The sequence below is a fragment of the Mastomys coucha genome, unplaced genomic scaffold (genome assembly GCF_008632895.1).
Source record: "Mastomys coucha isolate ucsf_1 unplaced genomic scaffold, UCSF_Mcou_1 pScaffold12, whole genome shotgun sequence".
Classification (NCBI taxonomy): domain Eukaryota; kingdom Metazoa; phylum Chordata; class Mammalia; order Rodentia; family Muridae; genus Mastomys; species Mastomys coucha.
This window is the reverse complement of record NW_022196894.1, coordinates 21507379-21526814: the sequence shown is the minus strand read 5'-3', so window position 1 is coordinate 21526814 and position 19436 is coordinate 21507379. Positions and strand designations below refer to the sequence as shown.

At 43.3% G+C, this 19436-nt stretch overlaps 1 pseudogene; it reads left to right on the top strand.

Moving 5' to 3' along the window:
* Positions 1–17614: 17614 nt before the first annotated feature.
* Positions 17615–18541, top strand: LOC116086349 (annotated as a pseudogene).
* The last annotated feature ends 895 nt before the right edge of the window (positions 18542–19436 follow it).

Here is a 19436-nt window from a genome sequence, read left to right as displayed (position 1 = left end):
TCCCCCTTAAAGTCTGAGACTGGTCTTTTGAAGCACTTTGGTGGTTGCCCAGAAAAACACAATCAAGTCAGGGATGGACGCACACATAGTAGGCCAGTGCTTACACTGAGCTACTCTTTCAACTCAGATTCTTTCTTCAGTGTCATTCAACTGGTTCTTCTGTCCTTCAAACTTCTGCAAAGTGGACATTAGAGCTACAAGACTTTACTACATTCATCTTAAAATCCCTTAGACTGGAAGTGATCCCAGACAACATCCCAATTTGGAGCTGTGGTCCATGGAGTCACTGGTATAGACTCTTGTGCTGGTGCTGGGGACTGGATTGACCATCAGCTTTTCTCAGTACAATGATGCAATTCCCCTCTTGAGTTAGGGGCTTATGTGGTGATGTGTTCATTCTATGAGAACATCCTGTTCCCCCTGTTCCCTACAGCCCTTCCCCTGGTTGATTTAGCTTTATTTGCTTGAATCAGTTATATTTGGACTTAAGAATTAACTATGATATGTTTTTCCATTTGAATAATTCTTCTATTAACTTTAGGCCTGTGGAAATGCTTCAGGCAGTGTGGGACTTTTCTCAGTGAAAAATAGAGTTACTGAGCAGAAAAGGGTGGAGAACAAAAGATGAATTCCTCTTATGGAATTTAAAGCAAGACCCCAAAGTTCCAACAGTACTTACTCACCCTGAGGATCCCCCTAGAGACACCTGCTTTAGTTTAGACCTAAGTGAGACCATTTATAGAGGGCATAAGGGGCTTCTAGCATCTGGCTAGAAGGCTTTCCCAGGAGCAGCAAGTATGCAGATCTAGGATATAAAGATATTTATTAAACACATGTGGGTACAGATATACTGTGAAGCCATTGAAAGATGACAGAAGTATATTTATTGACAAAATATTCTACAGTGTAAGCTAGTAGAATACAAGTCAGACACAGACCCATTCCTTTCCTGAAAGCCAAGGAGCCCATAAAGACAGACATGTTGGAGGGTTGGAATTCCCAGGCTTCTTTCATATCACGGTTAGGGCTTCATTTCAGCAGTGTGACAAATAGAGTTTTGACTTAAAATAAGTATCTGATGCATTTCCTTCTCAATATCAAATACCTACACATGTGTGATCCTGCTCATAGGTCACCCCCACCTTCCTGTCCCTTTGCTTCTAGCTTTCCCAAATCAGCCTCAGTCAAAAGAATAAGAGAGGCAGGCTCCTGCAGAACATTTGGCAAGCACAGAAGGCATGCTTCCAAGTCAAAGGCCCTCACCTCAGTCTGCGCAGGAGACCTTATGCTTCCTTGTGTGTTGGCGCACACCTATGCATCCTTCCACATGCCACTCCTTGCCTGGATTCTCTAGCCACAAGCAATTCTTAGGCTCCTTAATCTCCTTAATTCCCTGCTAACATGCCTTTCCCTACTCTTTCTCTCCAAATTTTAAGTCTAAGGCTATTACAGTAAGAAGAAGGAAATAAAAACTCTTCCAGTTTCTCAGCTATTCTTTAAATGTAAAGAAAAAAAGAATGGTTGTAAATAACAAGTGTTTTTCTTCAGCATTCAATAAATGTTCTTTTATTCCTCTGTGTTTCTTAAATAATGCATACAAACACATCAAGAAATGGGCACCACTTTATTATCTTACATTGGGAGAAGGTTCTAGTTTTGGGTGGTCTGTAGGGTAGGTAAGACTAAACAGGTTAGTACAAGGAAGGAGCTTCACAGCTGAAGGAAGCAAGACACTGCTAAGTGATAGGGCAGAAATCAGGGGCAGAAATTAAGGCAGGGGCTCTGCTACTACTAGAATGGAAGGGGATAAGAGATTAAAGTTACAGTTAGAATTAGGTTGATTAAACTCAAATTTAAGCAAAACCATAATGTATAGTCTCATCCATAGAAGGAAACTGGTTTCTCCTTTTGCATTCTGTTTTTCCTCTTCCTCATTTCCGATTCAACAGACTCTGTAAAAATGTAAACATGCCTGTAAATCAAGTGGAGAAGCCCCATTCCCCACCATCATTTCCAGAAAAAAAAAATAGGTTAGCATGGGTCCCATACCTGCCCACAGGTACACGCCCCACATGCACAGTTGGCTTATGTCTGGCAGGGAGGTTCTCCCAAAAGCAGCCTGCAGGAGAAGGCCTGGGTCTTTAAGAAGAAGTGTTGTCAGAGGAATGGATATGTAACGGAACTACTTGACACTCCCTAGGGCAAAGCCTGTGCCATTGCACGTTACTGCAAAACTCAGTACAGGACTCATTATTTTTCCTCTAGAAGGTCTCTAGTACACTTCAAGTGCTTCTCATTTTTAGAGAAAGAAAAAATACAATGCCTCTGGTCCTTCTAACTGATGAGCAGAAACTGACTTCAAATCAGTAACAGTATTATCTGACCCTTCCCTCTGAGATGTTTCAGGAGAGTGCTGATGAGGTAACAAGTAAACTTCATGGCTTGAATGTGGGTCTTGTGTGGAAAGGTCGTGATTCCTAAATGGCCCCACCCCAGTTATTTTAGAAACACAAATCCTTCAGGCTCCAGTCCTATGAGAAGCTCTCCCAAATACTAATTTTCTGAAAGCTGTTGTTCCTACCAACCAGTGCCTTTCTTTGTGTGGATGACATTTTTAACATAGCAGGCAAGCAGACCAATTGGGGAAGACTTTTTTCAAGGTGAGTTTTGTATATTTATTTATACAATTATTTATTTTATGTATATGAATATTTTGCCTGCTTGTATATCTGTGCTTCATGGGTGTACCTGGTGCCTACAGCAGACAGGAGGGGGCATCAGATCCCTGGAACTGGTACCACAAATGTTTGTGAGCCACCATGTGGATGCTGGGAATGGAACCAGTGTCCTTTGCAAGAGCAGCCAGTGCTCTTAACGATGGAACCATTGCTCCAGCCCCTCTCCAGGTGCATTTTCATTGAAATTTAGCTTGCTACTGCACTTGTTTGCTTTGTAACTCATAACTAGGATTTCTCAAACCTTCTTGTTCAGGAACCACAATTGCAGGTGTGGCCTGCAGCGCCACACTCTGCATGCGCTAATTTTGTAAATGATGCTCACATGTCTGACCCTCCATTTCCTATCTGTGAAATGGAGAGTGTTAATAACATGGTGTTAGTAGTTATTAACAGGTATTAATGGCATGGGCGATGCTCAGATCCTGTTATACCATCATCTTACCTAACTTTTCCCAAAGCACGCACCACTTTCTCCTGCACTGGGCTTCTCAGTGTAAAGACAGTACAGAACGGTTATGAAAAATCCCCGAGAAACAGATTCCAATCTGATTTTATTTCATTCTGTAACAGAGAGCTAGAGACTGGAGTCTACTTGCAGGTCCTATTCCTTGTAAGAAAGCAACCACAGAAGGAAGGCATCCTGGAAAGCTGTAAGAGGTGAACATGACGCCTCCAGTCAGTGGATCCCCTGATTCTCCCTGATGTGGTACCCCTAGCAAACTGGTTGGCAAACTATAACCCAAGCTCTAAATTCAATCTGCCAACTTATTTTTGTACAGTCTGAAAAGTATGGACTCTTGCTTTATATTTTTATATAAGTAAATAAGTAAGTCTCACTTTTTTCTTTTTTTTAAAAAAAATACATATTTTACATGTATTAGTGTTTTGTCTACATGCATGTTTGTATACCACACGGGGCCCTAATTCCCACAGAGGCCTGAAGAAAGCACTAGATACCTAGCAGTAGAGTTGCAAGCAATTATAAACTGGCATGTAAGTGCTGGAAATGGAACCCAGATTCTCTGGAAGAACAGCCAGTGTTCTTAACCACTGAGCCATCCCTCCAGTACTCCCGTCCCCTTCTTTTTCTATCTAGGAAAACACTTACTTCTAATGAAGATGGGTCTTGCTTACCTAGATGACCACTATATGTCTTGGTTTGCACAATGGTTTGGCACATAAGGATCACCCAGGACACTTAATGAAACACCCACCCAGAACACCACCACAGACACTAAAGCCGGGAAGGGGTTGGGCAAGCGTGCTTTTGTTTATGCTACATATGTAACTTGGATTCTGGGCTAGGAGCTGTGGCAGTGACGAGGGCTCAGTGGTATATGACTTGAGGTGTCTCCTACTGGTGTTTTCTCTGTGTGTATTTCTGGATGCTGTCTGAAAGATTCAGAATGCTTCATCAGGCCATGGAATGCTGCTATCTTTATCTCTGATCCAATCACTCTCATTTGCAGAGGTCTGATTGCCTCTCCAGCATCCCTGGTGCCTCTCTAGCATCCCTAGCTGCTTCTCCAGCATCCCTGGCTGCTTCTCCAGCATCCCTGGCTGCCTCTCCAGCATCCCTTCCTGACCTTTCCAGCATCCTTTCCTGACCTCTCCAGCATCCCTGTTGCCTCTCTAGCATCCCTGGCTGCTTCTCCAACATTTCTGGATGCCTCTCCAGCATCCCTTCCAGCGTCTCCAGCATCCCTGGCTGCCTCTCCAGCATCCCTGCCAGCCTCTTCATCATCCCTGGCTACTTCTTCAGTATCCCTGGCTGCCTCTCCAGCATCCTTTTTTCCTGGCCTCTCCAGCATCCCTTCCTGCCTCTCCAGCATCCCTGGCTGCCACTCCAGCATCCCTTCCTGCCTCTCCAGCATCCCTGGCTGCCTCTCCAGCATCCCTTCTTGCCTCTCCATCATCCCTTCCTGGCCTCTCCAGCATCCCTGCCTGCCTCTCCTTCACCACTGCTGGCTATCAGGGCACTAACTTTCTTGCTATCTTACCCTTTTGTGTCCTGAGCCTTTGCTCTCTACTTGCTTTTCCTATTGATTCTTGTCTGTGTTCCTCTCTTCCTCTGTAACCTTCTTGGCATTTGTTTCTTATTGTTGATAAACTCACCAGTAGCACCAGCTTCCTGCCAATAACGTCATCATTTTCAACTCATCACAATTTTTTTATTACTGTTTAAATTAGTTTTACCCTGAGCTTCATACCAGGAAATAAACCTCTAGGCTCTCCTTTCCCTGCTATCTAAATTACTGTCTCTGCTAGTAGGTTATTTGCAGCAATTTTGAGCAGATATAAAAATAAGAAAATGTAACTTGTATATTTATAGAAAAAGAAACTGAGGCCCACGGAGAGAAACAGACTGCCCTAGGTCACAGAGACAGCTTACTGCAGGGCTGGACCACAGATTTGTTGTGTCCTGTTCACATTTCCTTCCTGTTAAATAGCAGTTTCCTCTGAGACAAAACAATTCATCTTCAGAGGAGGCTTAGAACTCTGGGTGTTTTAAATGGAGGTGAAACATTTCATCATGGGAGGGAAACTCCTGAAGAATTGGGAAGTTCTAGTGGGAGGGTCATTAAAACTGAGGAAGTCAACAACCCAGAAACCTCAGGAAAGCCCTGAAACTAACTAAATGCACTAGATCCCTTCCTCCTGAAGCTTTTTATGAGCAATACAGGCTGCTGAGAAACACTCTGTCTGCTTGCAAGTTGTACAGTAATGTTCAGGTCCCCATTGTCCTGAGGCAGCATCTACACTGGAAGGGGATTTGGTGATATATCATCCATGCTGGGAGGGGATTTGGTGATGTAGCAGTCTCTGAGTCATTCCTCTTCCATGAGTAAGCACTTGTCCTTCTCCTGTGACCACAATAAACATGTTGGTTTACCAAGCTGGACTTTGGTGATGTTCTTCTTTTGGCCTGTCATCAGTTATTCATATCAACCCTGGAACAGTGTTACTCAACATTTGGACTTTGGGATAACTGATTGCCTCTCTGTCTGGCCTGAGCACTTTGCCAGAACTGTCCCTTACCATACTATCAATTTGAATACATAAAGGAAAAGGGGATGTTGCTGGTGTTAACTACGTAGAAGTTTTGGAGACTCTCTGACAACTAGATGTTGGTGACAGATCAGAAGACTTAGTTCTACTTGCAAAACTTCCAAAGTCCAGAGAACCAGGGAATGACAGATACCCTGTTACATAGCACAGAGAGCTCCTCCCACAGTGACTTGTTCCTACATAACTCCCCAAGCAGCCTCATGTCTGTACTGTCCAATCCAGTGAAGTCGAAGAATAATCACAATTTAGTGTTAAGTTCCCGGGCAGCTGCTGATGCACTGAATTCGAGGCTTCTGCATCAGGTAGTATAAATATTTTCAAGATAGCTGAAAATTCTTTCAAACAGTGAAGCTCTGAGTGCTTTGTAGGATAAATTTTTCCAGTGTAAAAAGATTATAAAGAACCCACGTTGTCCCTTTCGGCCCAAGACTGTGATTCTGACTCTCCACTAAAAGCCATTCAACACCCCTGGCACTCTCCCTGCCATCAACAGGAGTCTTGTCATTCTCTGAGATCAGAAGCTCCTTGTCAGTTGTGTCTGGTTTTGATTAAATTTACATTCCCACAGAATTGAGGGCAGGACCTGACGCATGAAAGACTCCAATGAATGACTCCAGTCAATGTATACTGTATACTAAAGAAAACTGTAATTGAATTTAATGTTCTTTATCTTATATTAGCTACAAACAGTTGTATTCAATACAGTGGTTAAAAAAAATACTGGTGGAAAATAAGAACAAATGTTGAAACTGGCTGCAGATCAAGTAAGAATCAAATTATTTCCTCTCCTCCAGAGGGAAGACTGATTCTTTGGAGCACACACGGTAAGCAGGAGGCTAAGAAGACAGAAAGGCTGGGCCCAGTGCCTCAGGAAATATGTGTTCACCAGTGTGAGCTCTACTACTTGGGACTCACCTCAACTTCTTGCACAGGACTCTGGGATGTCATTTGAACTCATAATTTTAAGTCAAAAGGCAACATGGAGTGGCATGTGAGAGACCAGGCTTTAGATCCAGACTCAACACTGAGGAATTGTTTTTCTGAAGCTTTGTGTCTTGGTGACAACCTGGGCTGTGACCAAGCCTCTCTCCTTCCCAGGGCACAGGCAGGGGAAAAGTGTAGCTGAAGGAAGATAAAACTCCAGGGAGTTATGGAGCCTGAGGAAGGAATGTCATCGTGAAGGTCAATGGTTCTGATGTTTATCAACATCCCAGTTTATCAGATTTTTTGGATGAATAAAATAGTGCAGATATACGCCCCAGCTCTCTTAGTCATTTCTCTGTTGAGAGACACCTAGACTGGTCCTGTAAGTAGTTATACTTGCCAGGAACTCCTGAAAACACTCTGGCTGAGCAGCTAGTATCTGTACTGTGTAACCAAGTACTTAGTTGAAACTGGGTCAGCCCTAAGTTTGCCTAATCAGTGCTGCAAACGTGAGCGTCTCAGGTAAGCCAATAAAAATAGGTTGGAGGACAGTTCTAGGTTTTTTGTTTCTTTGTTTCTTTGGTTAGTTTGATTTGGTTTTTTGTTTGCTTATCTGTCTAATTTTCTCTTTTAGAATCCCTTCAAGTACTACTCTAGTTTTTCTTTGGTATCAACAAATATAACAAAATACAAGACTATTCAAAAATAAAGAGAGGGTGGGCCAGAGAGAAAGAGGACAAAGGTCTAATCCAAATTAAGCCTAGCTATGAGAGGCACGAATACTTTGACATCACTCCATCCATGGAACAACTTTTGAGGTAGGCACCTAAGGTCACATAGCTAGTCAGTGAATCCTCTAGGACCAGGCCATGCATGTCTGACCTTTGCAATTTTGACCTCAAAGCTAATTAGAAGCTAAATGGAGGATTTGCATCTATACTTCTTGGCGGTGAGTCCATTTGGACTTTTTGCTCTAGACTACGGCACTGATCAACATCCCACTGGTCATGATAGAAATGTGGTGTGTGCAGTGCAGCTCCAGATTCCTTTTACCATTTAGAAAAATTCTAGGCAATTTGGGAAGGTTTTCTGGCCCAAGATAATCATATTTAAATATCATGATCTTGTTTGGGATTACAGCAACTCCGCTCATTATTCTATGTAGTTATGGCAACAAAGGAATGTGAATGTGCCCAAAGGGGGCTGCTAACCCTCATGTTATTTTGTTAACCTCGTACAATCTCTATGTGGTCTCAGTTCCTGCATCTGTAGATGGATGACTTTATTAGAATGACCTGAGGAAACTAACATATTGCCAATGTTTGGTTGTGCTGGGTGAGTTGTGAGAAGCTGGTGAATGGTTGAGGAACATGTTGTCAGCACTAATGCTGGCTTATAGTCATTGCTCAAGGCATGTAACCTCATTGTAGGATTCACCATTTATAATCCTTTTCCTGCCAAGGACGAAGTTGAAGAGTTCATTTGAAAACATTTTATAGGTTGCAAAATTCTATTAAATTCCTATTACTTGAGAAGAGACTACTTTTGGTGTGGTAACGAAAGGGACAAGGTACCAATCATGGGACTAAGGCATAATGCTTTGATTTATTTTTTCCTAATCAGCCAGAGAGGTGAGATTCATGTCTCCTCGAATGGCTTAACACATGGGAACCAGGAGCAGGAGTCATGAGTTTACATGTCTCCTTCTCTCTGTAAGGAAAATGTACTACTATCCAATTGCTTTCTCCACCAGTCTCCTTGACAATGAATGATGGTATCTTCTTCATCAGAGGTCCCATGTCATTTCAGAGAAGCCTTGTTAATTTATCACCATCTTGTGTTCTTGCATGTCCACACATCTGTGCAGTGTCAGTGAGTCTATCTCCCTCCCTAGAGGGTTAGCTCATGGTATTGGCACTCCGTGTCTGCCCTCTTCAAGTGCCTAGCACATGGAAGGAACAACATTTGGGTGTACAGGGTACATGAGTAAGTGGCTTGTGTGTAAGAGAGGCAGCAAGGCCTAGTATTAAAACCTTATAAGATGGCTCAAAGTGTCAGGTTAATTTTAGCAGCATTTGCTGATAGGTGAAAATAAACAAGACACAACCTAGAGGAGGCTCAGGACTGTCAAGCAGAGATCTACAGTGAAACTTGCCTGCCTAGCTTAAAGAAATATGGAAGCTAAATGAAGGGAAGGACAGTATGATGGTTAGTGTCCCGTGCCAATGTGGCTGGGTGGTATCAGTCTGTTATTTAATCAAATATGGGTTAATCTGATGCCACTTGGACACATTTTGTAAATGTGGTTAACATTTACAGTTGGTTGACTCCATAAAAGGAGATTGCTTTGAACAACAGCTACAGGTAACAGTTGAAATCTTTGAGAAGAAGACACCGAGTTTTTTCAGAAAATATACATGTCTTGACGGTGACCCTGGAGTCTATGGGCATGCTTTAAAACTACCTATCACCACAGTCCCATCAGTCAATGCGTGAGAATTGTTGTTTAAATTCCTTCCCTTGGGAAGGCATAAAGCCAGCATACCTCTCTGCCTGAGGTCCCTATAGCAAACCAACAAACCCAGAGGCAGGACTCAACCAAAGTGCACTCTGGGAAGCCAGTTAATTTACTAGGCTGTCTTGTAGAGCTTGGGTGAGAAGATACTCACCAGGCTATGAGCATCCTTCTTCATTCTGCGGCGCTCAAAAAGCCTTACCCAACAGGGTTAAGCCTATTGATGAGCCTTGCCAACGCTTCTCTTGCCTATACACAATCAAGCCCCTTCTCTAGGACAGCTGCAGAGTTTCAGGGGAGTAGGGAAAAAAGTGTACACTCAAGAGAGAACCTGGTGTCCCTACTCCTACCACAGTGTGCACCTTCGATAAACTAGCTGGAATGATCTTTTGCAAGAGGGACCCAGTTGAACTCACCAAGAGGGCAGCTGCTTGGTTCACAGAACAATCAATCACTAGTGGCAAGAATAAATAAACTAGGTATATAGTATGTACAATGTGAAGAAATATACACTTATAACATATTAAATATATCCCTGCATATACACAAGCAGTTTCTAGAAAACGCTGATGGGGTGAGCACATTGAGCAATATGGAAGGACAGGAAACGAAGGACAGGACTGAAGGAGAGAGCTAGAAGCCTCAAGGTCTAAACCACAGGAGACAGGGGCTGGGAACTCAGCACAGCTGTTCCTCTGTATGCCTTGGAAACTGCAGAGAGCTGGAAAGCTTTCCATCTCCCCAGGTCTTCGCTGGAGTTGGGCTGCCACTCGTCTTGTGGGGCTGATTCGTGGACTGATCGTTGAGGATGCACTTTAACAACCAGGCCCTAAAGGGGAAGGAAGGGTAAGAGGGGTACCAGCAACCCACAGCAACCCACAGCATCCTGCACCACAGCCTTGGAGCTGTCTGTCTGGGTGTTCTAGCACTCCTAATTAGTACAGGCTCCCTCTGAGACTGGGGAGTTTCTTTGATTAATGCCTTCATTAAAAGGTCTCCCCTAATCAATCAGCTATGGCATATCCTTATAGGAAGAAGGTTCTTCGAGGTTCCAGTATGGGCCTTGTGTCTGTGAATGAAGAGTTTACAGCTGAGGTGCATATTAGTGGGTCTTCTTGCAGACACTGCTTGCCCTTCACCCATCCCTCCCACTTTCCTGTGCCCCCATTCCCCTTCCTGCCCCTCCTTCCCATGCCATAGGCATTTTATGACAGAATAAAATTTAAACCCTGTGTGGCACATTTTTTTTCTCAGAAAGAAAAGTTTTCAGTTACTTCAATAATTAGCTCATTTGGGACAAGAGGTGCTGCTATCCCTGACACTCCTTCACTGCTATGACAGCTACATTAATTATTCTCTACCTCATTGTATCAGCTTGAGTTTCTAAGCCTGTGTTCACATTGTTATTTATCCTGTGCCTACAATGTACCATTCCCTTGGCTTGATGCTGTAACCAAAGACACTGGAGACAACAATAGGACCACACTTTATTCGCCACCAAACCTGGACAGTTTAAACATTATGCTGGGATAGAGGACCAACTTAGGGGGCAGGAAATAAAGAGGATAATGGCCTTAAGATTAAAGTGCATTGTAACTATGTCTGGTGGCTACCAAGATGGTGGAGGGGTCAGATCCTTGTACCTGATGGCTGAGACTATCTTCTGGGCTACCTGGCAGCCATTGTGACCAAGTGGATACTGCCAGGCCAGAAGGGAGTGACTATACCCTGTGAGGGAATCAATATTTCTGCAAGTTTTCACAGAAACAAATTAAGTTACCTGACCTTTTTCTAAAAGTGGATGAACATCAACCCTTCCTGAGGTCCCAGCTACTTCTGAGCCCCAGCAGCAACTCCTATCACACAGCGTGATGTATGATGCCCCATAGACCAAGTTAGACCAGGTTGCCATGGAACACCTCGAAGAGTTGCTTGGGATCCCTCAATGCTATGATAGGAAAAAGAATCAGATGGTGGTCCCTTCTATTATGTTTTATAAAAATATAATGAGAGAAGGAATATGTTTGGTGGATGTGCAGTCAGGTGTGGGAGAAGAGGTGTCTCCGTGAGCCCATGCTGAGCCATTCCTTCCCCCTAAGAGACCAGCCATAAGACGGTATAGTATAGAATAGGGTTTATTCAGGGCATGGGGAAGGGAGTTGAGGGAGTAGAAACAGAGAAAGGCAGAGAGAGTAGAGGAGTAGAGGTCAGCCATGAGCACATGGAGAGAGGTGGGGGAGGGGAATGGGGGCAGAGGGGGTAAGGATCAGGACCAAAAGCAAGACAGCAAGAGAGAGAAGAGGGGGCAAGCAGCCCCTTTTATAATGAGTCAGGCACACCTATCTGTTGCCAGATATCTGTGGGGCAGAGCCTAGACTAAGTATCAACACCTTCTGCCCTCAAGGTTGTGTGGCCAAAGTCGACCAGGAAGTGTGTACATCCGGGTAGTCTGACTGCTGAAGTACTGGTGGCAGATAGTCTGGAGGAAAAGCAGAAACAGAAAGCCAGGAGCTGCTATTGGAAGAAGCTGCTCATGAGTCTATGGAAACAGGCAGAAAAGAACATGGAGGGGAAAAATCAGCAACTTCAAGACCAATGGATCCTTAATGTGGGCCCAATAATGAGTGTGTCTCAAAAAACTAAAAGATTAAAATGAAACTAACAAACAAAGAAACAGGTTTTAAAAAGTGAGTTGTGGCAAGAAGACCTTCACCATAGATGGGATGGCATCTTGGTGTTCAACCCCTCAGCTCCCTGAATGATCCTGGCCATAAGACTACCATGTTCGTGACATTAAGTCCTTCCCATCACATCAAATCACGAGATTCCACATCTGTGTGAGGCAGAGGATGCTTGTCTTAGAGACTGGCCACTTTGCTTGGTGATCTGATGTCCTGTTGTACCTACTTTCCCGCAAGCAGCAGGGCTTTGTTCTTAAGACTGGTGAGTACTACTTCACTGTGTGCATGTGTTGCATCTTTAGAGCTCGTCGATGGCTACCTGTATGGATTCCCTCGTGCACTGTTATGAATGGTGCCATAGTAGATATGTACATGCAGGCTATACTATGTAAATAAAGGTTAAAAATAGAAATTAGTCTTCAAAAAGTTAAATAAACAGTCCAAAGTATTCTGCTGAGAAAAGGCACTGTGGTAGCTCTGGGAGGGGATATTCAAGTGACAGGGAAGTTAAGGAAAGTGAGATTTTTTGTTGTTGGTTTTTTGTTTTTTGTTTTTTTTGTTTGTTGTTTGTTTTTTATTTTAGGGTTTTTTTTGGTTTTTGTTTTTTTGGTTTTTTTTTTGGTTTTGGTTTCAGTTTTGGTTTTGGTTTTTGGTTTTTGTTTTTTGGGGGTTTTTTTTGTTTTGTTTTGTTTTTGTTTTTGTTTTTTTGGTTTAATATTGCAAGCTTCTTTTCTGGCACAGGCAGAAGCCAAGCCAGTCTATGACAGTGGCAGAGCAGGGTTATGCTCATGGAAGCAGCTCCTTCCCTTTCCCCCAAAGGAACCCCAACAGCATCTCTTGTTTTTCTCTAGCCAGGAGGAAAACAAGCAGCCCTCCCGTCCCTGACAGCGTCCGCAAAATTCTCCGTGGAGTCTGGTTCTAAATAAACCAACACATGGCTAGGGCCTGATAAGTATTGAGTTCTATTTATCAGAGACTCTTTGCAGCAACTGCATGAGACAGATGACAATGTCATTGCCTTCTTAGAGACAGGAAAACAAAGTACGAAGGGCCATGACTCACCCAGGGCCATGTGATTAGTGAGAAGAAAGATGAGACCTGGGCTGCTTGGCTCCAAAGCCCATGACACCAACCACTGTGCCACACAGCTTCTTACCAGTCCCACAGTGATGCTCTTGACCTTATCTTAAATGCCTCAAGTCATAGCCCAAGTTGATTATTTATTTATTTATTTATTTATTTATTTATTTATTTATTTTACACCCCAGATTTTATTCCCCTCCCTGTCCACCCTCTGACTGTTCCACATTCCATATCTCCTCCATGAGGATGTCCCCACCCACCACTCCCCTCATCAGTCCTCTAAACTCCTATTCTTAAGCATATAACAGAATGATGATCCACTGAAGAATTCAATATGTCATCTTTTAACTGGATTCCTGGACAACAGAGTTATGGATGTTTTTTAACTAGCTGGGGAACACCTTTTCTCCTGCTCTGAATATTTGATTTTTTTTTTTCTTGTCCTCTGCACATACCATGAGCCTTGGGTGTAAGGGGAAACAGCTTGTCCCTGTATTCATAATTCTTTCCAGAAGCTAACTTCTCAGGCTCCTTGGGTTTGAGCAAAAGCAGCAAAGTAGCTCCGGCTGTCTCAGAATTGCAGAGGGCTGAGTAAGGTCTGCATGGGCTAGCTACACTGGGGACAGGGATATGTGTCAGTGGCTCCCGCCATCCCAGCATTCCATATACTCGGACCTTGTTGCTGTCTTTTACTTCCTGTCCTTTGATGTCCAGTTGCTTCCCCTCAGCAGTTAGGTAAGCAACCTTCTGGTTCCTGAGTCTGACTCCACCATGCCTTAGTTTCTCTAAACACAGCTGATGTTGACTTGCTTGCAGAGCCTCTCTGATGAAAAGTTCTTGACTACCTGTGCCAACTCAAGGAGCTCACAGAGCTTCCCCTTTCATCTCTTCTTGTGAGAAAGAAGGGCCTTATTCTTCCCTATTTGTCTTGGCTTCATCCTTCCCAGCCCATTCCAATATTCACCCTTATAGACTCCATCCTCATCTGCTTCCTCAGCTGCTTTTGCCACACTCTCCACCTACACACACACACACACACACACACACACACACACACACACACACACACACTCTGTCTCTCAGGCAGACAGCAGATGATGAAGCTTTCTGACTGATTTCATTGGACCTGCACTTGGCCTAACTTCTTGGGAATGGCCTCATCTTACTGATCTCTCACTGTACTAAATCAGCCCGTTCACTCTTTTCAGCAATTCTTTCTCTGTCTTGGAAACCCCAAGCACAGACAAGGCTTTCCTTCTTCTGAAAATTACAGGAAAGGCCCCAAATGTCAGTTATAGGCATTATCAGAATCCTGACCTTCCTCCCCTCTCTAACACTAACTTGCTCTGGGATCCTAGCCAAGACTTGCTTCTTTTTAGACATCATTTCTCAAACATATGCTTTCAAAGGTCTAATGATTCACTCAGATAGAAGTGCTTTCAGAACCCCCATATGCACAAGAGGAATGAGGCAAGCTGCTCAGGAGAGTGAATCTGGGTTTGTTTATAATTGTGTGCACATATGCATGTATGTTTGCATGTGTGTAAAATCCAGTGAGATCACCAGGAATATACATTAACAATTTAGACTTTCTGTTTCCTAAAAATTCCCACTATTTTACAGAGGAGGGATGGCTTTTAAAATGCTAACCTGACCACTTAGCAATAATCAGTTGGAGGGCCCTTCCCTGGGCCTTCAGCGTTCTGTAGTTGCCTGTTGTTTCTTTAGACATGAGGCCCCATGAGATTTACCCTATCAGTGTTAACCTGTCTTTTGGTGTGGTCCTTATTCAGTTCTTGTTTAGTCAACCATGTTGATGAGACTTCATGTACATACAACTAACATTATATAGACCTAGTAGGCTGGATTTATATATTTAGAGTGATATTAATGTAAATGATATGACATGTGTAGCAACAATTAGAAGAAAGGGCATGTATTTGAGAGGTGGTAAAGAGGGATTGTGGAGAGGGCTGTAGAGGAGGCTGGGGGAGAACTGGGAGAGAGAGAAAGGAAGAGAGAAATTGTGTAATTATATTTCAACTTCAAAAAAAATAAAAATTATTGTTTTAAAAATGTAGTTCAGTCTTCATGGACAGAGTTGATAGCTACAAGAAAAATACTCACCCTCAGCAGAGTCAATCAGAGCATCCTAGACATATAAGATTCAAGTTATGGTCTGACTTGATGTTTGAAATAAGCAGCCTTGAAGATGATCTCCAGGGGTGCCCTCTCTGGTGTTCACCTCTTTATGTAAGGCTCTCACTTATGTCACCAAAGTGGTAATTAGGGAGTCACATCTCATAGGTAGAGTGTGGCATGGGATAGACTTTTTGATTAGATTACAAGAACTAGATTAGATTAAAAGAATGTGGGATAGCTGGACTTGGTAGTATATATCTATAATCCAGCACTTGGGGAAGTGAAAGCATGAAAATCAAAATTCAGGGTCATCCTTGCCTACATAGAGTTCAAAGCCAGCCTGAGCTATATAATATCCTGTCTCCAAAGACAAAAAAGTAAGAGTGTCCTTGAAACTTGGGGGTTTTGGAGCCCAGGGGATAATGCTTGCTCTCAGGACCCCCAGGAATAAAACAAGATACCACACTGTGAGCAGCCTTATGAAGAGATCCATGTGGCTCAGCAGGAAGCAAAGGCTTCGGTTCATCATTAGTCAGAGCCATGTGAGTTAGTTCGGACCTGGGCCTCTTGAAGCGGCTATTAGCTCCTTGAGTACACTGGAAACAGATTCTCCTCCTCTCCCACTACCCTCCCCAGCCCCCTGCTGAACACATAGATGTAAAAAATGTTATGCTGTCTCCATGGACAGATTTGGTGTCTACAAGAAAAGTACCTGACTCCAGCTGAGCCAATCAGAGCCTCTCCTTGCCAAGAAAGGATTTATGTGACTTCGTCTTCTATTATCACATTCTATCTTTGAAGGAAGTGAGGACAGTACCTAGAGGCAGGAGCTGAAGCAGAGGCAGTGGAGGGGTGTTGCTACCGGCTTTCTCCCCATGGCTTGCTCACTCTGCCTTCTTTTACAACTCAGGACAGCCTGTCTAGGGGTGGTACCATCATTCCTCATCCTCTGAGCTCCCCAATATCAATAATGAATCAAGAAAATGCCCTATAGTCTCGCTTATAGGCAAAACTAGTGGAGGAATTGTTCTCAAATGAAGCTTTTCTTCCAAGACAACTCTAACTTGCATCAAATTATCAACAACAGCAAAACCCAAAACAAGACAAAAAAAAAATCCAAAAAGAACGGGCCGTCTAGGAAGCACAGGCTGAACAAAGGCACTGAAACATAAAAGTGTCTAGAACACTCAATAAATGACGGTAGTAAGGTAGTAAGTGGAATGAAGGGCAGAAAGTTAGACTAAAGCCGGATTGTAGAAGGTTTTAAGTGCTGTGGTGGTTTGGATGAGAATGGCTCCCATAGGCTCATACATTTGAATACTTGGTCTACTACTGGTCCAAATTTTGGGGGAAAAAAATGGGAAGTATGGCCTTGTTGGGGAAGGTGTCACTTCGGGCAGGCTTCTCTGCCTCTTTTTGCAGGTCAAGATGTGAACTGTCAGCTATTGCTCCAGCACCATGACTTCCTGCCTGCTGCCATGCTTTTGATGATGAACATCATGGATTCTAACCCTCTGAGACAGTAAGCTCCCAAATAAACTCATTCTTCTATAAGCTGCCTTGGTCATGGTGTCTTATCATATCAATAGAAATGTAACTAATAAAAGTGTTTACTTTGTGTTCATTTGTTAAAGGTAGTCTTATGGGATTCATGAGTATACAGGATAACATGGGGACAAGGAGTTTTAGGGATAGAACTCTGTACTATAGATTGGGTCAATTGCTAGAAAACAATGGAGATAAGTTCACCAAGATTCTAGCCATAAGAATCTAAGTAGGAAGAGGAGAAAAATGATCTAAACAGGCACAAACCTAGTTTGAAACCTGAACCTAGAGGATGTAGAATTTAAGGTGGCAATTATACCCAAATTACTATGTTGGAATGGCTTATTAGCTGGTACTGAAGACAGGCCAAAAAGAAGAGTATCCATTTCTGTTTTTTAATTTATTTATTTCATGTATGTGGGTATACTGTCACTGTCTTCAGACACAGAAGAAGATGGCATCAGATGCCCATCACAGATGGTTGTGAATCACCATGTGGTTGCTGGGAATTGAACTCAGGACCTCTGGAAGAGTAGTCAGTGCTCTTAACCACTGAGCCATCTCTCCAGCCCCAGTATCCTTTTCAAAGAGGCTCACACATAGAGAAGTCAATAATACATACATCATTGCATAGACACTAAAACGTATAAAGGGGAAGATTATAGAGAAGGTGTTTAACTGAGAGTCTCATGAAATAGTCAAAAATTAACTTGGTAAGAATAAATCAGGAATGGGGTTGTAGAAATAAGGAAACTGATATAGATCCAAGAGATGGACCTATGGGTAAGCAAGCCATGGATATAATGGAGACAACATGTATGACTATGGAAGTGGGTGTAAGAAACAGTGCTTTTGCGAGATCCGTGACCGCTTACTTATCACCCACAATTCCCTCTCCTTTCTCTCTCCACCAGCTGAGCAAGATGCCCAAAGGAAAGAAGGCGAAGGGGAAGAAGTGGCCCCGCCCCCGCCGTCGTCAAGAAACAGGAGGCCAAGAAGGTGGTCAATCCTTTGTTTGAGAAGAGGCCCAAGAACTTCGGCATTGGGCAGGACATCCAGCCCAAAAGAGATCTAACAAGCTTCGTCAAATGGCCTCGCTACATCAGGCTGCAGTGGCAAAGAGCCATCCTCTATAAGCGTCTCAAAGTGCCTCCTGCCATTAACCAGTTCACCCAGGCCCTGGACAGGCAAACAGCAGCAACTCAGCTGCTTAAGCTTGCCAACAAGTACAGGCCAGAGACAAAGCAAGATAAGAAGCAAAGGCTATTGGCCCGTGCTGAGAAGAAAGCTGCTGGCAAAGGGGATGTCCCAACTAAGAGACCACCGGTCCTCCGAGCAGGAGTCAATACAGTTACCACCTTGGTGGAAAATAAGAAGGCTCAACTGGTGGTGATTGCCCATGATGTAGACCCCATTGAGCTGGTGGTTTTCCTGCCTGCCTTGTGTCAAAAGATGGGGGTGCCCTACTGCATCATCAAGGGAAAGGCTAGGCTGGGGCACCTGGTCCGCAGGAAGACGTGCACCACTGTTGCCTTTACACAGGTTAACTCAGAAGACAAGGGTGCTCTGGCTAAGCTGGTGGAAGCTATTAGGACCAATTATAATGACAGATACGACGAGATCTGTCGCCACTGGGGAGGTAACGTCTTGGGTCCTAAGTCTGTGGCTTGAATTGCCAAGCACTGGAAAAGGCAAAGGCTAAAGAACTGGCCACTAAATTGGGTTAAATGTACACTAAGTTTTCTGTACATAAATATAATTACAAAGTTATCTTCCATGCCTTTGGTTATTTGAGTTGGTGCAAGTGTGTGCTCAGATTACTGCTGTCCCCTATAAAGTGTTTTGAGACCAAGCTGGGTTTTTTTATATATATCAAAATCTTTTATTTTATGGTTGTTGAGAACAGATTCATTAACTTCATAAAAAAAAAAAAGAAAGAAACAGTGCTTGTGACCATTAAAGTGTGTTCAAAGAAGTGTTTTGGCCATATGCTAAGGCAGGACTCCAACACTCAATGTTCCCTATTTGAGGGGTAATTGGTAATTGATAAGTGTCATACTGATGGAGCCTGGAGGCCAGCGTGCCCTTTAGTATGCTAATAGGCACCAGGAATAGCCATTTGTCCCTTCTGCCAGTGGTAAAGGAAATGGCTCCTTTGGTAGAGGGGAAACTAGCTTCACAAGTCCCTGAAGAATGCTGGCTGACTTATGTCAGATGCCAGAATGTTAGGAACTAGAATTTCCTTTGGAACTAGCAAGTATCACTGTTTGAGTTTCCCTGTGATAATGTGAAAACCTCTGATTCATATTGCAAAACTACATTTGTAGGATAAAAGATGAGAAGAAAGAGAGAGGGAAAAGTGAGGGAGACAGAAGAAAGAGAGACAAAAAGAAAGAATAGAAGAAGAGAAGTTAGAGGGGAGAGAATAAAGGTAGGAAAGAAGAGGGAGGAAGTGCAAGAGAGGGAGAGAGACATTGGAGGGACACCGGGAGGGAGGGGTGAATAAAGAGAAAAAGGAAGGAAGAGGAGGAATGAAGGAGGGAAGGATGAAGAGAGAAAACAGAGGAAGGGAGAGACAGGAATGAAAGGAGAAAAGAATAGAGATCATACTCAATGCTGAAATGAAACAAGACAATCAAGAAATAAAATTTTACATAAACCAAGTCCTGAGGTTATTTTTAAAAATAAAGAGCTTTTGAAAAGATCTTATTTTAATGTGAACTGTTGTTTATTAACTGT